Here is a 16,790-nt window from a genome sequence, read left to right on the forward strand (position 1 = left end):
GGGCACATGAAATCTGTTCGCAGTACTAGAAATGTTTTGGAACTTGATTGTTGTGATGGTTACGTGCATAACTCTGTAAACTGAGTAATCATCGTTGTACTGTACACTTAAAATAAGTGAATCTTATACCTCCGTGAAGCTTACAAGATAAAAAAAAAAAGAATTGCGTTGGATACAGGAAAAAATTACTATAGCAGAAGAAAATGTTTGAGGAATCCTAAAAGCAATTAAGGAATCAAGGGTGTAGTGAAAGCCATATTAGACAGGCCCAGCTACATGTTTGGGTAGTCCCAGTGCAAAATGAAAATCCAGCACCATTGTTTAAAAATCATTAAGAATTTCAAGATGGCAACGTTCAACCAAGCGCAGGGCCCTCCTGAGTATCAGGTAGCATGCCCTGAGACCAGCCGTGAAGACTGGAGAAAGCATAGCCTAACCATGGAAAGGAGAAGAATTCCATGAAATCTGAGAGGTGTTCCAAACGAAGAGTAAATAGATGCAAAGAATGGGTAGGGCTTGGTGGTGATCACCAGGAGAACTGGGGAAGACACATGCAGCAACATGGTGGGGTAGCACCTTCTTCCACGTCTGCTTATGCTGAACAATAGTTGAGAAGTAAGAGTAGCATTTACTTCTGGACTGAAGCAATGAATGCAAGAAATGGGATCGCAGAGGCATTTACCAAGAGCAGGACGAACTCACAAACTGAAAAGACACATCACCTGCGCTTCCCACCCCAGAGGCACAAACGAAACCTCTTTCGCAATAACGGGAGGGCAGTTGCTCTAATGAGAACCTTCATTCACAAATGGGGAATCAGGAAGTTTAAACGCCAATGTGAAATAAACAAGGAATAATCATAATTTACAAAACCCAAACACAGTGAAAGAAACTCTGTAAACAGAAAAATGAAAATCCGTGAGTAAGTATTGAAACCATTTTAAAATTAGCATAATTAACATTTGCAAATAAATGTAAGGGATGATCCTATCTAAAATATAAACAAAAGAGGTGTTTGTGGAATAAAAACATTCGCAGATCTTGACTTTTTAAAACATAAACAATGGCTTACCTGTTCAGTCTATTAAAAGGATATTTTGATAGAAGATTCTAGTTTCAATGTATTTTAATTTATCAATCTTACCCTTTATAGCTAGTGATTTTTGCAACTGTGTTTAAGAAATCTTTCATTATCTTAAGGTCAAAAAGATACTCCTGTATATTATCTAGGAAATGCCATCTTTCTTAGCCTTCCACATGTATAATTACAACCCACCTTACGGCTCTTGTGTGGCTCAGAAGGTCAAGCATCCCTTAGGCTCAGGTCATGATCTCCAGGTCCTGGGATCCACTCCCACATCAGGCTCCCAGCTCGGCAGGGAATCTGCTTCTCCCTCTCCGCCTGCTTGTGCTCTCTCTGTCTCTCTGTCTCTCTCTCTCTCAAATGAATAAATAAAATCTTAAAACAAAAACCAAAAACAATCCACCTGGAATTGCTTTGTGCGCTGTATAGGGTGAGAGGAGGGGAGCTTGTCAAGTTCCTGCCCCCACCCCACTGTGCAGAGATATTGAACAAACCCAGCACCAATCATTGAAAGAACTGTTCTTTCCCCACTGCTCTGCAGTGCTGACTGTGTCACATAGCATCCGCATGTGAGGCTCTATCTGCGTTTTCTACTTATTTACATTGGGTTTTCATGTATACATTGTACAGTGTTAATGTCTTAATTGTTCTAACTTCATGTTAAGCCTTGATGTTCAGTAGTTTGTATTTCAACTTTATCCTTCTTAAAGATTGTCTTGGCTCTTTTGTGCCCTCTAATTCGCCGTGTAAATTCTAGAATCAGCTTTTTAGTTTCCACTAAAAAAAAAAAAAAAATGCTGAGATTTTGAGTGGAAATGCAATGAGTCCATAGATTGATTTAGGGGAATTGATGTCTTTAAAATGTTGACTCTTTTCATCAGTGAATATCCCTCCATTTATTTAAGTCTATGAGTGTCTCAATAATTCTTTCTAGTTTTCTTTTTTGTGGATTTGCCTAAGTACTTGATACTTCTTGATGCTATTTATAAAGAGCATTTAAATTGTTTTTTAATTTTTAATATATTATAGTTTTTGTTGGTTAGAATAAAACTGATTGTTTTTCGCTGACCATTATCTGTAGACTCTTGGGATTTTCTACATGAGGAAATGTATCATCCACTAATAATGACAATTTTATTTATTATTTTCCAATCACACTTCCTTTTTTAAACCTTACTGCTCTGGCTAGAACTATAGTATAAAGCTGAGTAGAAGTGGTGAGTGCAAGAATTCTTGTCTCATTTCTAATCCCAAAAGTTTTATAGGGTATGGCTAAGTCAACTTCAATAAATTATACTGTATGACTTTCCAAAGTCGTTTTATGATTTTGTACTTCCAATGGCAGGGCAATAGTTCTAGCGGGAATACTAAGCATCTATGTGAATCTAGACTTCTAGTAGTCTGTTTTAATATTTCTCCCTTCTCTCTTCCATTTCAAAATTCAAACACTGGAAGAAAAAACAAAACCATTACAGAGATTTGTTTCTGAGCATGAAGGGAAAATGAAGAGGTTTGAGAACAGGGGTGGGGTTGGACAGAAAGCAGGATCCAGAAAGACGTATTTGGTTTACTCCATATTCTTCCATACTGTTACATTCTTCATATCACTAGTATAGTCTAGTGTGTCATTTTTAATTCCTAGGGGAAAAAATAGGGGAAAAGATAAAAGGGTAAAATAAAAATAGTATTTTAGGGGCGCCTGGGTAGCGCAGTGGTTAGGTGGCTGCCTTCGGCTCAGGGCATGATCCCGGAGTCCTGGGATCGAGCCCCACATCAGGCTCCTCCGCTATGAGCCTGCTTCTTCCTCTCCCACTCCCCTGCTGTGTTCCCTCTCTCGCTGGCTGTCTCTCTCTGTCAAATAAATAAATAAAATCTTTAAAAAAATAGTATTTTAAATGAACAAACTTGAAAACATTAAAATTACTTAAGTGTACATGAGCAAAAATGCATTTTTATTTTTACTTCACAGATCTTGGCTAATGACAGAGAAAAAGACCGAGTGCGGGTATGTACTCCACAAATCTGGACATAATTGCATCCTTCCACTGCCCTCACAGTCTGAGGCTTTCCTTCACACCCAAGAGAGGCTTGTGGTAAAATAATATGTGAAGAAGACATATCGTGACAAACTTACACTTCATTTGAAGTTTTTTATTTTAGTTTTTCTACAAATTATTTGGATATTTAAATATGGGTTTTATAATATTAAATAATTATTTGGATCTGAATGTTTGTTTTAAAAAAACTGATTTTCTTCCCAATACAATTTCATAATGATTTTCCACTGATGAAAAACCACATTCATATTTCTTTTCCTACATATTTTGAAAAATGAAACTAATGAGACTCTGGAAACCCAGAAAGTATTTAATCTTCAAAACTGCGTTTAAATATAATTATATTCAGATCTCCTTCACATTTCTACCTGCTTTGAAGTTCTCTTCCACAGCACAAAGGTTTTATTGGAGGATACTGGAGAGCTTATCAGCTGGCATGCTGTTAATTCTATCTTGTCAGTATTGCTTTCGTTGGTACAACAAAAAGAAAATTGCATGATATTCCCCTTTTTAAGTCCAATTCTTATTCCAAGTTTTATGTACTTCTCTCTTCCTTGGCAAAAAAGTTTCTTTTAAAGAATGCCAAGTTCTTATGTGAACCTAAATGCGATGGTGATGAAAATAGTAGTTCAGTGGGTTCTTGGACTCCTCATCGGAACAGATAGGCTACAAGACTGGCCTTTAGATATAGGAGGACGCCTGAGCGTGTCCTTTTACCGTGATCCTTTCTCTAAGCCATCCCTTCTTATGAAGGGATGCACGATTGAGCTATTGTTCTATTTTCAAATATCTCTATAGTGTATAAAAACAGATCATGTCATCTCATGCACGTATGGAAGAGAGAACTCAAGTGTGCTGCAGAAGACCTGGTTTTAATCTTGGTTAGTTTCTAGTCCTCAGCTAGATGATTATTGAGGCCTGTTGTCTAACCTGGAAATGAGGCATCTGTATTTGATGATACATAAAAGCCATTCGTGTTCTAATAATCTACATAGAGCTTGAGAAGGGAACTATTCTATTAATTTCTTAACGATGCAGCTTTAAGTTGTAGTAGAGGGAGAAATAAGGTGGTTTTAAATTTTTTATTTATATTTAGAATGGAATCGAGCAGTTAGGTGAGAACACTGATACGTAGCAGTGATATATTTTGTGATACCTTTTGTTGAAAGAAACAGTTTGGAAGGATGCCACAAGTTTGCTCCTTCCCCCCTCACTCCTGGGCTTCCTACACAACCCTCAATTTCTAGAAATAAGGCAAAGAACAAAGTCTTTAGCAATTGGTTTCAAACTGCACTTGTAAAACCCTAGAGTTCTACATAGCCCTTCAGAGAGTTTACAAACATTTGATATGAATTTCCTTTTTTAAAATAAATATTATATATTTTATATATAAAACATATATACCTTTATTTTAAAGTATAGTACATACTTATTTAACAAATATTCACAGAGTGCATATTATATGTTGAGAACAGTCCTCAGGTCTCAGAATTCAAGAATAAACAGAAACAGACAAAAATCCCTGCCCTCCATTAAATTTATATTCCAATGGTGATGAAAGAAAGAAAAAAGAGAAAGAAAGAAAGGTAGAGAGAGGGAGAAAGGAAAAGAAAGAGAGAAAAGAAATGAAAAAGGTTAACTATATAATATGAAAATTTTATAAGGGTAACAGGAAAATTAAGCAGAGGCTACAAAATCAATCAGGAGATTAGAGTGCATCTGTCTGAAAAGATGTGGCTTAATAAAGACATGAAGGCAGTGGGGAGAGAGCCAGAGGGACAGCAGATGCAAAGGCCCTAAGGCAGGATGGAGCATACCTGGTGGGCTAAATCAAGAGGGCAATAGAAAGAGAAGAGGCCAGGGAAGAATAGAGGCCTGTGGGCCATCACAGGTCTCTGGCTTCAACACACTGGAAAGCTTTAACCCCTTCATCAGTGCTACGTGGTCCAGCACTTTTATGAGAAGCTTACCTATATTCTCTTCATACACATTTGAATATGGTACTGAACAAGAATGTTTATTTTTATACTAATCTTGTTCAAAATCAGGCCTATAGCACTCAATTCAAACAAAAACTACACATTTTTGGGACATCTGGGTGGCTCAGTAGGTTAAGTGTCTGCCTTTGGCTCAGGTCATGATCTCAGCGTTCTGGGATCGAGCCCTGCATCCGGGCTTCCTGCTCAGCAAGGAGTCTGCTTCTCCCTCTTTCTCTGCCTCTCCCCCTGGCCTGTGATATCTCTCTCTCTCTCTCTCAAATAAATAAAATCTTAAAAAAAAACAAAAAAAAAAAAAACAACTATACAGTTTTATGGCAACAAATGTGGTTTAAGTTAAATTACATGCCAGGCAAGACTTAGGTATATCTGCTTACTTTTGCCACAACGAGCAAATTCATAACATATTGATAACATTAAATTATAATTAGCTGTAATCATCATTTTAGGTTTAGATTACTTCTAATCTAACATATTTATTGATAAGAAATGCAAACTATTTTTTATATATTGCTATTCCATGCAACTCATAATTAAAACTGTCATTTGCATCCCTTTCAGGCTTCCGGAGTGGTTAACTAATAACGTCTTGAGACTTCACAATAAACTGCTATCTTTTACAAAATTCGTAATTTTTTTTTACTGGATAACCAAACAAAATTCAACTATAAGTTGGGTGTTGAAACTGCCATGACCTCAAATACCATCCAGAGACCCCAATATCAAGTTATTATGTTCATTGAAACAGGCTCATGGATCTCACAAATTGGATGAATAAAAAATAAATGCTATAAATTTGAAATTATAAAATAAATTTATATTAATGAAATTGCCCCTCTATCTGGTTAATCTATGTAATTTTTACAGACTTGGTACCCAGCGAGAAATGGATGGAAGGTGATTCTGGAGAAGTCATAAGTGCAAGCAGGTAAGGGAGTGTATTCTCCTCTTTTCAGTCTTTGTTTATTCATCCCCCCATGTAAGTAGAAAAATGAGCTTTTCATTTAAAAATTATATATTTCCATCCTTATCATTATTTGGGGACCCATTCTGGATGAAGCCATTGATGCTAAAATCATTCGGTGAAAGTGTGCTGGAAAACAGAATATTCACATTATTTATATGAGGACATAGAATTACCTCATAGGTTAGTTAACTTAGAAAGGAGAAATGGTACCTTTGTGAAAAAGAGCTTTCATAAACTACTTTACCCAAGTGATTAAATTTATTATTATGTGCCTCCAGAGATGATGAAATGGCAAGTATACAATGCCGCCTATGTAGTATTGTCAACAAAATTTCTAGAATCTAATCATGAGGAAATAAACAGTAACATCCAAACTGTAAGCTATTCAAAGACAACTGGACTATACTCTTCAAACTGTCTCTGTCATAAAAGATAAAAAGTAGCTCCAGGGGCACTTGGGTGGCTCAGTTAATTGAGTGTCCGACTCTTGGTTTAGGCTCAGGTCATGATCTCAGGGTCTGGGATCGCCCCACATTGGACTCCACACTCAGCGGGGAGTCTGCTTGAGATTCTCTCTCTTCCTCTCCCCCGTTCTCTCTAAATAAATAAATAAATAAATAAATAAATAAATAAATAATATTTTGTAAGTGGTTCCAAATGAAGGAAGGCTGAAAGTATATCAAAACTAAATGTAATACATGAACCTTGATTGGATTTTTAAAAAAGCTATAAAGGACATTTAAAGGACAATTAAAAATTTTTAATCTGTACTCTATTTTAGATGTTATTGTATGTTATACCACTTTTTAAATTCTTGGGAGTGAAAATGGCATTGTGATAATATAGGAAAATGTCTTTATCCTTAAGTGTTAAATACTGAGGTATTTAGAGGAGGAGTAACATGATGTTATATGTTATTTTGAAATGCGTCAAAGAAAAAAAGGAAGTTGGAAAAGATACATATTTATGTAGATAGATAGATGATAGATAGATAGATAGATAGATAGATAGATAGATAGATAGATAAATGATAATAGATAAATAGCACACATGTGTTATAACATTTAACCATTTGTGAATTTAAGTGAAGGGTATATGAGTGTTCATTGTGCTATTCTTTCAACACTTCTGCAAGGTTGGAATATTTCAAAAAAAAGATTGGGGAAGACAAAAGAGAGAGACTGGTGTCCCTGAACAACATAGTCCGAATAATTCTGACTTCAGAGTCACTTCTCACATCAGGGGGATGTTTGCCCACTCTGGTCACCAAATGAGGCGAATTAGCAGCGTCAGTCAAGACAGCCTAAGTCAGGCTGCAGAATGGCTGTAGACTAATTAGTTAGCCTCATCCAACCTCAGTCTAGTTAATTTTATTGCCTTAATTCACGTAACAAAAAAAGAAAAATCACCCGGACGAAAAATGTAAACCTCTCTACCCGAACTCAAGAAAGAGCTTTAGAGCACATGGAATTTAGCACCAAAGGAATTATGAACTGATATTTGCTCAGATTTGTTATGTTTATTTACTCACCCTAAGAAAAATATTTGCCTTTTGTAACAAGATTCTTTGAATTCATGGGAGAGCAAAGCTGATCCTGCACATTTGGTGGTGGGGAGTAGAGGGGAGAAGCAAACATACATTTTGGAATCCTACATCATGGCCTCCAGGAAAGAGAGGCCCTTTGCTTTCTACCCTCAAGATGCCACTCTCCAGGTTGAAGGAAAAGGTGTCAACTGTTGTACGAGTCCCAACTGCCCAGAGTTCAGCATAAAGGGAGCGTTTGGGTTGGCAGTGGGACTGTGGCTTTCAATTCGAATCTGCCCTGCTAAGTGTCCTGGGCTCCCTGGCAGTGTTCTAGCTAGCCTGTTAAAATTCAAGGGGTCATGAACTACAGGCATACCAGAAACCAAATGGGATAGGCAGGCACCTCAACTGTCATTTGTAAGGCTGAGAGAAACAATGAAACTATTGAACAATAGAAAAGGGCTTTTCTTCCTCTCACCAGTGAAACAAATCTTAAAATATGAAGATCAGGGACTGCTAGAGATAAGAGACTCGGAAGAACTGACACCTCTTAACAGCAGGTGGTAACAGTGGGGTCTGTGCTTTGAAAAATGTGTCAGATCCTTTTAGGACTATGTAAAACACTTCTGGTTCCTATGGTGACACTGATAATACTTTGTCAATCATTGTGATATCGAGATCTACATTAAGCAGTTTAAAAAGCACCTTGAAATGCTTGAAGGTTAAATTAGTTTCTCCTCTCAATTGCTTGGTGTCAATTGTAGCTGCGATAATTGGAGGAGATACACTCAGTTTGTGAGAAATACTGACCAATGTGTCTTACCTCTTACAAAGCTCAGACAGGGATGAAGCCATAAACTGTTGCAAACAGCCCAGACTCTAATCAAAGTACACGTCTCCAGAGTGAAAGAGACTAAGGAATTCATTAGTCTTCATGCTGTGCCCAGACCCTCACTTAAGGAAGGCCATTCACTGCAGTATCGCCCGTTCTCGAGGAGAGCAGTTTATTTGTCTGGTCTTTCCTAAATTAATTTGTTTCTCAGGAAAGGGCATTGTCTAATAAAATTCTGTGGAAACATTCCACGACTCCAAGGCAGGACTCCTGCCACTGACCCGTATCAAAAACTGTTTTTTGTGGTGTTAGATTAACCATCAACCATAAATCTTTCGCAAATCTGGAAAAGATGGGCTTTCTGTTTTTTTTCTCTTTTACTGGCTTTTGCACATAATTCTATTAACAGTAAATAGAATTTTGCCAAGTAAAGTAAGAAACTGATTTTCCAGGTAGACAGATCCCCAGAAGGTTTGTTAGCTGCATTCCTTCAGAAGTCTAGATTGATTCTAAACCTCTGCAGACTTATCTTTTCCAGTGGGGCTAGACTGGCTGGAGGGACACTCCCTCCCCAGTTCTGCCCATTTCTCGTTGACACAACAGCAGTGTTCCAACACCTTTGCCTGGAACTCTGGTGTTCTCCACATGCCTCAATGTGTGACTTCAGTGTCACTTTTGAGAAGTTACTTTCAATGAGTTTCTGAATATCCTGCTATAGAAACAGGTAATTATTCTTTAGAATAAGGAATACGTTATTAAGTATTTAACACAGACACTATAGGACCCATACTGAAAAAAAAATCATTTTAGTATGCTATTTAAAAAATTCAGAAAAGTAAAGGATTCCACCACCAACACAATTCCAAAAGAAAAAGAAAAACTAGTTTTCATTCACATTAAATCAGAATTGTACCAAATCTTTTATGAGTATAGCATTTGTGATTTTAGTTTATAAAAGATAATAAGCACATTTGTTCATTTGCAGTACATGAAATTGACACAATGTTTTGTCTATATTCATGTCATAATAATAGTAATAACAGCTAACATTAACTGAGCACTTAAGGCCTGCCGTGACTCTATTACACATATGATCAATCTCATTAAGTAGAATCCATTACTGTTCCAATTATGCAAATGAAGAAACTGAAGTCTGGTGAGGTGACAAAACAAGGAAAATGGGAAAGCTGTTCTGACTGACTCTAGTTTCTGAGATCTTAATTACCACCCTGATAATGTGTCATAGCCACCCTTGTCCCTAAATTTCATATTTTCTCACATTTCATACAAGTTTACAGTTGTATTAATCTGCCTGGGGCACCATAACAAAATATCATAGACTGAGAAGCTTAAACAACAGAAATTTATTTCTCACAGCTCTGGAGGCTGTGAAATCCAAAATCAAAGTGCCAGCAAGGTAGGGTTTCTTCTGAAGCCTTTTCTCTTGGCGTATACATGGTTGCCATCTTGCTGTGTGCTCACATGACCTCTTCGTTTGCATTTACACACACACACACACACACACACACACACAGAGGGAGGAAAGAGAAAGAGAGCTCTAGTGTCTCTTCTTATAAAGACACTGATTTTATCTAACCATGTCAGGACCCCCCACCCCATGATCTCATTTGACTATAATTACTTCCTTAGAGGTCCCATCTCCAAATAGTCACATTGGAGCTTCTAGTTTATGACTTTGGTGGAGAGACACACAAACATTCAGTCCTTTAAAACAGGTAACTTAGTGTAGTTCCAAAAGAAAATTATTCCAGGTTCATTAAAATGCTAACAAATAGGAACTTCTTCAAGTCCCAAATTCCCCCTTTAAAACACCTGCAACATCATGTGTACTACAGACCTCATATGGATGGAAAGATGGAGGAAGTGAAATTCATCATTGCTCACATCATCTTAGCTAAATGGATGATGAGAGGTGACCCCTGAGAGGGGATCGTATCAGAGAACTAAAGCAAACATTCAAGCAAAACCATGACGCCCTGCCTGAGTCATTGGGAAGACGGCTCTGATCAGACTCTAGATGATTTCAATAGCCAGGAGCATTAGTGAATACTTTTCTTCCTGGGCTATGCTCAGCTTTCGCTTGTTATGAGAGAAAAAAATGCATTAACCTAATCACATTCTATAATCCAGGTACATATATATTTATGCACTTAGAGGTTAGCGTACAAATCCCAAATAACAAAGTAAGAAATGATTGGTCATGGCGTTTTCTAGAAACATAGTTTGTATTTCTTTTTTAATTAAGCCTTGTGACTTATATGGAAAAACAAGACTCAGCATGTACGTTGTATACAGTTGTTGATTCAATAAAAACGAAGCTATCTAGAAACAAAGCTCTGCAGCCTCTGTAAAAACATGTGCTCTGCTAGAATTTCAATTGTCTGACATGGTTCAGATCCTACTCAACTCATTACGATGTTCACGGTCGATATTTTTCAACAGCACAATGAAACATGCCACAGTATTTGAAACCATAGCCTGTAAACATTACTGTTACACAGCCTTCTGCTCCCACAATGGTGAATCAAGATAAATGCTATGGATTTTCTCAAATTTATTCTTTCTACTTTATACAGTAGCAAGCTGGTCAGGCAGAGACACCTCTAAGCATCTATGCAACAAATTTAGGACCTTCCAGGCAGCCACAATATCTATTAGCAGGTGCCAAATCAGAGTATTCCACAAGAAACATTCTGTCCCGATGAATATAGTGGCAGTTTCCTGATCTCATAGAATTTCAGTGTGAGGGAGAGCAAGTTGACTGAAAGTGCCAGTCATTTAGCAAGCATGTAATTAAATAGACAGATGAAATGTAGATGATACATGGATAGATAGACCTTCTTATTAGTCCACCAGACTTCCAATGCAATGGCATTTGGAAAAACTAGCATTTTGCGATGTGTGTGTCAGGGGGAAAATAGGCTTAACTCTTATTTCCTTTTGAATTCACACGTTTTTTTCTTTCTCCCTACCTCTGTGTCTTACTACAGTGTTCCTTGTGAAACAGAGCAGAGTCAAGAAATATCATATTTAGAGGAGGAAAATCCTTCACAGCCTTCTAAGCTGCTAATTCTTTCCCAATCAGACAGACACAGCACTTCTCTCTTTGGAATAAATATGTTGGGATCAAATGAATTGCCAGAAAAGGGTGTTGTGCTTTGTTCTGTTTTAATTCACTTGCACATGGCTTGACTTTTGTTTGTCTTCCTGTCAGCCTTCTACACTTACCTTGGCATTTCTCCTAATCAGCCAGCAGGACTACGTAGGAATGTCCGTCTACAAGTCAGTTTAGGTAAACCTGGCCACCCGCCTCCCTGTAGGACTTTCTCACCAACCCTCAGCTCACATTATCCAGTGCCAACCAGACAGAAATAACCACAGGATTCTAAACTTGCCCTTCCTTTGGAAGGGCCACTCTCCCTCTTCCCACTCCTTTCTATGGGCTCTTTGGGCTCCCATGGCTTCGTGGGTATCCTCCTCCTTTGGCTGAGGAATATTTTCCATCTCTAGACCACTGATACTGAATGAGACACTATGAACAATATTATTTTTCTATCTTTAAAAACTACATTTCCTATAAAAATAAGATTCCAGGATTCTACCCAAATTCCACAGATACTTCCTCTGCAGCATATTAATGGATATAAGACGTAGTTCCTGCCCATAGAGAAAACTGTGCGTGAGTAATAACACTGTAACACATGGCAAGTGGGATATGTAACGTAAAAAAGGGTGTAATGGAGCACAGAACAAAAGGAGAGAGAAACTATGAAGGGGAGAGTTACCATTATGGGGAGAAGGATAGCATGTGAGCCAGTTCTCAGTAAGGATGCCTCGAGAATTGAGGGGCATGGGGAATAATTAAGAAGCTTGTAATTCAGAAAAAAGAGAATGGGCAAGGCATGGAAGAGGGAATTTTCAAAATGCATTGTGAAACAATAAAGAACTATATTTTGCCTACACAAACCAAAGCTTCGTATAGGATTGGGTCGCAAATGCTATGCTCAGAATTCTTACTTTATTCTGCACGCCAGTGATTTCTAAAAGCTGGCCAGGGACCAGTGATGGTTTCAGTCTAAGTTTTGACCAGACTGGTGAGAAATGAGAAAAATAAAGACAATTTGTAAGGGTTTTTTGTTTTGTTTTGTTTTGTTTTAATGAAACAAAGTGCTTTCAAATCAAAGGTCTTTCCTGTATTATGGGGTTGCATCTTTCCTATATTTGGAATCAAATGCAATTGCTATTTTGAAATGATGGTAAGACTAGATGGCAGATTGGTAGGAGGCTCTAATGCTCTTAGTTGGCAAGATAAAAACTGGCAACAGTGTTTTGGAATCCCATGTATATTTTTATTTTATTTGGTCCATGTGATCCAAAATTTGGGGGCTACTCCCAAAGGTAGTGTGGCTCCTAGAAAGGGAGATAATGGGGTGGATATTTTTCTCTAGGAGACACACTGTGAAAGTAATAACATGAAAAGAGAAAAAATAACAGAAAAAGAGAAAAGGAAGGAGGAAAGACAATAAATTAGATAGATAGTGTAAGGATACAAGGAAGCTAGTTAGAAATCTAGGGCAAGGGGCGCCTGGGTGGCACAGCGGTTAAGCGTCTGCCTTCGGCTCAGGGCGTGATCCCGGTGTTATGGGATCGAGCCCCACATCAGGCTCCTCTGCCATGAGCCTGCTTCTTCCTCTCCCACTCCCCCTGCTTGTGTTCCCTCTCTCGCTGGCTGTCTCTATCTCTGTCGAATAAATAAATAAAAAATCTTAAAAAAAAAAAAAAGAAAGAAAGAAAAGAAATCTAGGGCAAGAAGCAGTGAGGACCAGGGCTCCTGGGTAGCTCAGTCAGTTAAGTGTCTGCCTTTGGCTCAGGTCATGATCCCAGGGTCCTGGGATCAAGCCCCTCAGGCTCCCCGCTCAGCAGAGAGTCTGCTTCTCCCTCTTCCTCTGCCCCTTCCCTGACTTGTGCGTGTGTGCGCACTCTCTCTCTCTCTCACATAAATAAATAAAATATTTAAAAAAAGAAGAAGAAGAAGCAGAGAGGACCTAATCCGGGACACTGACACAGAGAATTGAAAGAAAGCAATGGATGTGAGGGATAGGATCTACAGCATTGGCAATTGTGTAAAGTACAAGCTAAGATGATATCATGGGCCAGGAGTCTGAGCCACTTGGATTCCTGTAAAGAAAGGTGGGAAAGATCCAACAGAGATTTGGAGGAGACTTGGAGATGTGACAGACTGGGCCTGGGAATTTGGTAAAGTTTAGAGAGATACACCTGGGAATCATCTGCATAAAAGTAAAAGCTTAGAAAGTCGAGTCAAAGAAAAGATGGTGGAAGACAGACCTCTGAGTAGAGAGCACCCCTACCACTTGAATTCTCCTTCATTAATCCAGGTCATCTGTTGAGAATGACCAAGGTTGAAATTTACCTTTTCTGGACATACTATGATCAGTGAACTTTGATATTTGCTATCCTCATTTGCTTATGGTCAACCTCTAATACCATCATCTTGAAAAATCTCATTTCTCAAGATCTTCTCTATTAGCACATTTCTCTGTTACCACAAACTTCAATTAAGTCAGCATCACATATTGGGGTGAGCTGAGAAGTTAGGAAGTAGCAATTATTGGGCTTAAGGAATTTAACTCTTTCTATCAAATATAAGGAGAAAGAAAGAATGAAATTTGAACTAGAATGACCCTTTAGCATTATAAGAAACTGTGTCATATTAGCAAAAGAAGGACACTCGGATTTTAAGGTTCTTTGGAGAAATTTTTTTGTCCTGGATATTAGGGTTGTGGTACAATTTAATTTTTGCATGGTAACAATAGTTAATATTTATTGAGCATTTACCGTAGGTAGGCACTTGACAAGCACAACCTCACTTAAGCTTCAAAAAAACCTATCAAGTGGGTAATTTTAGTGTGCTTTTTTTTCTAGTAATAGAAGTAATATTGATAGAAGATGAGTTACTTGTCCAAAGTGACCAAATACAAAGTGACTGAGCCAGGATTAGAATTCACTCAGTTAGGCTTCATTCTTTGGCAAATGACAGAAAACCCAGACAACTAGTTTAAGGAAATTTGTCTTTATGAGTTTCCATAACCAAGAGGGCCAAGAGCTGGACAGGGGCTAACTCCAGAAGGAACATAACAAATAACTCACACCATGTCCTCAGCATACAGTTTCCCTCTCTTCTTCCTTACCCAGATGCCTCTGTGTTGGCTCCATTCTCAAACATCCCCTCCTGTTATCAGAATGTCTCCAGGTGATCTGGCCTCATAGCCAGGCTTACCCAAGACCAGCAGGAAATCACTACTGTCTCTAGCCCAGCAGTCGTAGGAAGAATCTCATTAAATCTTTTCATTGTGATTGGGTCAAAGCCTGCCCCTAAAGGAATCATGGGAATCTGAGCAATGTTACATACTATATGGCCAAGCCTGGAATGAAGGGTGCAATAATCCAGGATGCCATTAGCAGAACTTGGGTGCACAGGTGCTGGGTGGCATGATCACTAAAGAGCTCTGACAAGTGAACTTTCTTGCTGAACAACCTCAGGTTTAACCACTGTATTTTTCCAGCTAAACAGTGAAGATCCACAGAGAACAGAGAGGAGACTTTGAACATTAAAAAGAAGATACTGCTCTCGACTCATCTTTATATTAGGGGTAAAAGGCCTCTAGGAAGAACTAGATCTATTTCTGCTGTGGTAACGACATAAATGAACACATTCCTCCAAAGAGACTTCCTTCGGGGGGCCAGGAAGGAAGGGAATGGACACTGAACATTTGTCCCAGATTGCTCTTGAGTTAGATGAGAAAGAGACACAGGCCTCAATTTCTCCCTTCTAAGCCAAGGTCAACTCCAAACTCCTGTCCATCTCGATTTTCTTCCATTTTCTCTCTAATACACTGGATTTAGATTGAGGTAGGGTAGCATTAATACCCATTGCTCCATTTATCCTTTTAGAGCCTGTTGAAGATCCCACAAAAGAATCAATCTCATTTTTGTAACAAGTTCCTCCCTATGAGAAAAGGACAAAAGAGAGAAAGCTCTGATCCTATTTATGATTGTCTCTTTCTATTTCTCTAGGAATATTAACTTGCTGGTTGCCTCTTCATCTCAAAACCCTTTTTTTCTTTTTAATTTTAGCTGACTCTCTGACATATTATGGTAAGAAGAGAACAAAGCATGTGGGTGCTTGTTATTTCAAGGCTATGTTGATGAAATGGTTTATAATGCAATTAAATCCTAGCTCTTTGTGCTTAGAAGAAAGAGGAAACACTCTATTGGGCCATCCTCTAGCAGTAAAATTCGGCTGAAAGTCTATTACTTCCTTTTCTTTAAACTCCAACTTCCTAGCCAATGTTGCCAGACAAATGAAATAGTTCATTTCTGTCCTTTATGTTGTAGTGAATGTAGAAAAGAAGAGTCTGTGCTTCAATGGGGTAGGTTTTAAATGAGAACTGAAAAGCCTGTGTTCTTTTACAGTTTCAACACCTCATTTAACACTTTGCTACCTTCAAAAATCCTATAGGAATAGTGAATATAGACCTTTGCAATAAAAGGCAAAAAAAATATATACCTATTGAAATTTAAACATAAGACAAATGGTGAACAGGATCCAAAAAGAGAACTGGGTTATGGTTTCTCTTTTTTCCAGAAGGCTATCAGATACAGTTGCAATAGTTCAGTAAAACATTTCTTTTGTAGGACCATTTTATTCTTCCAGTGTTTGCTTTTCTCTTCCCAATTGCTTTCTTCTAATTTTTTTTTAAATATTTTATTTTTAAGGCATCTCTACACCCAACGTGGGGCTCAAACTCACAACCCCGAGATCAAGAGTCCCATGCTCTACCGACTGAGCAGCCAGGTGCCACCCCCCCCATATTGAAAATTGCTTTCTAATATTGCTTCTAACATTGAACAGTTAAATTTCTTTCTAATATTAAAAAATTAAATTTAAATTTCTCAAAGGAAAACAAAAAGGAAATAGAGATAATAGGCCCTCCTATTCTTCACTTTCATTGTTTTACTCTCAGATAAAAACAGTAAGTAGGGAGCCTGAGTCCCCACACTGGCTTCATCCAGCTGTCATCCCAAACTTCACCACAGCTGGACTGACCAGCACCTCTCCAGGTCATACACTCTGACTCTCCCTTGCTCTGTCGCCTTCTGTGACACTAACACCGACACCACAACATTTATACTTGTTGAATGATAGGTAGAGCTTCAGAACAAATGGGATGTCCAGTCTGGAGAGGGCTAGATAAATCTCGAGGACGAGTCAGCAAGCGCTCAGTG

General features: G+C 38.2%; 1 long non-coding RNA gene across 1 annotated transcript in view; it reads left to right on the forward strand.

The window, feature by feature from the left end:
* LOC113255053 (uncharacterized) overlaps positions 1–16,790 on the forward strand; it is a 235,901-nt gene that overhangs the window by 130,383 nt on the left and 88,728 nt on the right. Inside the window, exons 3-4 of the long non-coding RNA XR_003316079.4 lie at positions 3,054–3,089; positions 6,006–6,066. This is a non-coding gene — a long non-coding RNA (uncharacterized LOC113255053). The remainder of the gene's footprint in view (positions 1–3,053; positions 3,090–6,005; positions 6,067–16,790) is intronic.

The sequence above is a fragment of the Ursus arctos genome, unplaced genomic scaffold (genome assembly GCF_023065955.2).
Source record: "Ursus arctos isolate Adak ecotype North America unplaced genomic scaffold, UrsArc2.0 scaffold_5, whole genome shotgun sequence".
Classification (NCBI taxonomy): Eukaryota; Metazoa; Chordata; class Mammalia; order Carnivora; family Ursidae; genus Ursus; species Ursus arctos.